Here is a 4,248-nt window from a genome sequence, read left to right as displayed (position 1 = left end):
GAATGAGTAGGGTCAAGACAAGAAGGTGAGATTTTAAAAACCAAGAGCCGAATCACCTAGCAATTAATCAAATAGGTTCTTTATCAATTTTAAGATTATAAATTCATGTATCCAGTTTTTCCAATGAATGTCAACTTACTTCCCATGAGAATGCTAGTGTTTCATAATGTTAGCCATGTTCATCATATCAAAATAAGTAAAAAACTCAAGTACTGATTCCGAACACTCCACACTTTTTCTTCTTTTTCCAATTTTTTATTTTATATCGACGGTTACTCTTATTCACTCTTTTCCATACAATTCATCCTTTTCAGAGACCTTTTTCATTCTCCTTAGAGATGTTATCATTTTTCATTCTTTTCATGGCCTTTTTGTCGATCTCATATTTTTTAAACTGGTTTTTCATTTAAAAAAAAAAAGGTAGATAAAATTCTTCATACACAATTCTCAACATCTATCAATGATTCACATACTAACCATTAGAAACCCTAGCATATCCCAAGGAAGCAACTTGAAGTGTTTTGTGGTTTAAATTAACATGATATACAAATTTCCTCTTAATCATTCAAGAACTGAAGGTGATAATTTACTCAGGTGAACAAACTCCAACAGTTTAAGATTCAATCTTCATCTCATTATCTCACTCAAAATATTCTTAATTACACAAACTATCACTTCCAAACAAGTTCCAACTTGAAACATTGAAAAATTTCAAATTTTTTTACTCAAAACTGAGAAAACACTGATTAGTTTACCTAATCCCCCATCCCAAATCTAAAATCTACATTGTCCTCAATGTAAAAGAAATAAGCATGTAATGTAAAAGAGGCAATGAAAAGAAAAGGAAAGTGATGGAAAGATAATACCCAAAGAAGAAATTTTGAGGCATTTCCAATGATCTCAGTGTGAAGATGAGTTAGCACAAAAGACTGAAACAAATGATAAACAAGATATCCTTAAACAACGGAAAGCAAACTATCCTAAAATGGTGGAAAGTAAAGTATTCTAAACAGCTAAAAGTAATAAACTTAAATAGGAAAATATGGGAAAGCTACTCAGTCATGCCGCAAGGTTCCTCCTCCAACCAATATCTTGATAAATTTCTCAATAGGTTTCTCAACAAGATCATCCAAAAGCTCTTGTTGTAATAGGCTTGGATGCCCTGGAGCATGAATTTTTAGAGAAATTTATGGACCTCAACATAAAGTTTCCTTTTAATCTCCTGAGGTGTCCAAAGTATTATGATTCACCTAAGACAGAGAAAGTATCAGAGTTAGCGCAACATGGTGAATTAGAGACTACCAGTAGATAAAATTTAGGAAAATTCAAGTAGGTGATGTAGTCTCAACATATTCTGAAGTTTTAGACTTTAGTTCAACTTTCAGCTCCTCCTCCCTTAATGGTAAACATTCAAGATCTATGGAAGGAGGGGCTTCAGAATAAGGGTTCTCTCGGTCAGTAACAACCACCGAGGTATTGTTTGTAAGGCATCCATTATTTCTTTTATCATGGGATCATTTGAATTAGAAAAATATGCTAAGTAATCTTCCAGAGAGTCGAGAGAGTTAGTTGAAAAAGGCTCACATTGAGGTCTGTGATGATATGCCCAACAATTCCTTCATCTTCTCTTAGAATAGTAGGAAACATGATCTCTTGCTTTTCACCATGGTGAGAGTTAATTGTCATCGAATACATCTCGTCCTACCCTGCATAGGCACATTATGGATCAATAGGTACATTGATGTGAAAACCCTGTTCATTGATACTACTTAGTAGAGGCACTATATCATTAAGGGTTGACAGCTTAGATGGTGGGCTTAACTGGGTGGTTCCAAATTCTAGAATCATATGAAGTGACTCGTCCATCTCCCTAATCATGTTATAATCTAAATCAAGGGAGTGGGCCGAACATGCCTCAAAAGAGTCCTGCGATTCACCTAGAAGAGACTTTTCTTCCACATTTAAATCAAACGTGTCATATGGGTGGAGTAGAACTTCCTCTACCTCGTGATCACTTTCTTGAACCATAATTGAAGTCGATTCTAGTGAATCTTGGGCTGTAAACTCATGATTCTCACCCCAATACTTATTATCATCCAATTCACCATAGTTCACAAGTGGGATGAGATCACTTACTTCACATTGTTTTTCTAGGTGAGTTGAGGCTCGAATAAACTAGCCTCTTCCTCTTCATTGAAGTCAAGTGTGTTAATATCATTATATTTAAAAACTAAGTGTCTCTTGATCATTCCTTTGGACTGTCATTGAGATTGACTCTTCTGGAAATTTAATCATGTGCTCATTAACAGAATCTAATTCCTCATTCTCAATTTTAGTATCTTCCACAAGCGAGTTAAGATCACTCTCCTCACATTGTGTTTCTGGATTGGGTTGAGGCTGGTATGACCTAGCCTCTTCCTCCTCATTGAGGTGCGACTGAATTCTTTGAATTGAAGATATGAACAATTCACATGATGTTTTAAGGGCAGTGAATGATTATGCGACATATTCGTTGAATTGTTCTTAAGCAGCTATGTATTTCTAAATTGACTCTTCTTGGATTGTTTCTGGTTCAATCTCATAAGTAGGGAATTCAAGAGAGTAGTCATTAAAATCAATTGGTGGTTCATCTCTCCAATGTCGAAGTTTCCACTATTCAAAAGTAGGGAATTCAGAATGAATAATTGGATTAGGTTGAGGTTGGGGTAAACTAGTCTCCATTAGCTTATCAAGGTGTGATTCAAGCGCTTCTAATGTTTTTCTAATGCCTGTAACATAGTCTGTGTAACTTTAAAGTGACTCCTCTTAGATCGTTTCTGGTCAGACTTCAAAGGTAGAGGATCCAAGAGAATTGTCACTATAATGTATTGTTGATTCAATTTCCCAATATTGATGTTTCCACTAATTATAGTCATATGGGTCTTAAGTGGGAGAATCTGATAGTTGTTGGTACATATTATCACCCATAATATAAGCATTCATTATTTTCTTCTTGTCTGATGGGGGATAATTGTCCTCACTCCCATAATCACAATGACTCCAACATTCACATAATGTTTTCTTAATTCGTGGAGTGTAATTATTCTCCCCCATGTGATCATGTAAGAATTTCTTAACTAGTGGAGCATTATATTCCGGTCGGTTCTCGATGATGGTTTCAGAAAAATTTTGAAACATAGGTTGTTTCCTAATATAATCATTTGGTAGCCCTTAACAATTTCTCATATAATCTAAAACTACCTCAATATACTGACGTTCCCACTCTTGCATATACATGGTGAAACCCTAATTCTGAACCTAATCCTAAAATAAAATAAAAGAAAATCCTACAACAATAAGAAATCTAGAAATAGAAAGGGAGAGAATTAGAAAGGGGTTACCAAATTAGAAGTTTCTATATTGAGATCCTACAAAACAAAAAGGAGAAAATAATTAGTTTCCAAAAACAAGTTAGAAAAGTTTCTAATCCTAGAAAAAAAACAAGTTAGTTTCTAAAAACAATTTGGGAAAGTTTCTAATTTTAGAAATAGAAAGATGAGTTAGTTTCAAAAAAAAAATCCAGAAAATCCTAACCTAAAAACTAGACAAAAATTTAGTCTTAATCTTAACCTAATTTCAAAACTAATCAAATTTAGAAAACACAACCATCAATCCCCAGCAACAGCGCCAAAAACTTGTTCACAACCCTAAGTGTAGGGTTACGATGTAGGAATAATCTCGGTGAGACCGAGGTCGAATCCACAGGGACTGAATTTGTACGTTTCTGAAATTAAGTAGAACTAGAACTAGAAGAAGATGTGAATATAATTTTGAAGTAATTGAGAGAGTGATTTTGAATAAGGTAATTGAAACTTATAAATTTAAAGGTGGTAACTAGGGTGCCAAGTGTCGCACCCCAGACCCGGGAACTGGGGTCACAAACTTCACAATCGCCGAATCCGGCGGCGACAGCCTCCGTAGTACCCCATTCTTAGCTCCTAGAGCCCATACGCTAGGTTCTGATCTTGGGATCCTACAAGGAGGATTTCAATAATACAAGTCTGACTCAAAACGAGCATACCCAAGATCATAACATCATAACCACAGATAAATAGCCGCAGGAACATAATCACAAAATCTGCTAGAATTTAAGCTTTTACAATACAGAGTTCCAAAAGGGGAAATACAATGATAACAAGAAGAAAGCTCTAAGAAGATCAACGACTGGCCCCTTCTCCTGCTCCACTCGCTATCTTGGGATCACCTGCA

This window comes from Magnolia sinica, chromosome 5 (assembly GCF_029962835.1).
Source record: "Magnolia sinica isolate HGM2019 chromosome 5, MsV1, whole genome shotgun sequence".
Lineage (NCBI taxonomy): Eukaryota > Viridiplantae > Streptophyta > Magnoliopsida > Magnoliales > Magnoliaceae > Magnolia > Magnolia sinica.
This window is presented reverse-complemented; position numbering follows the sequence as displayed.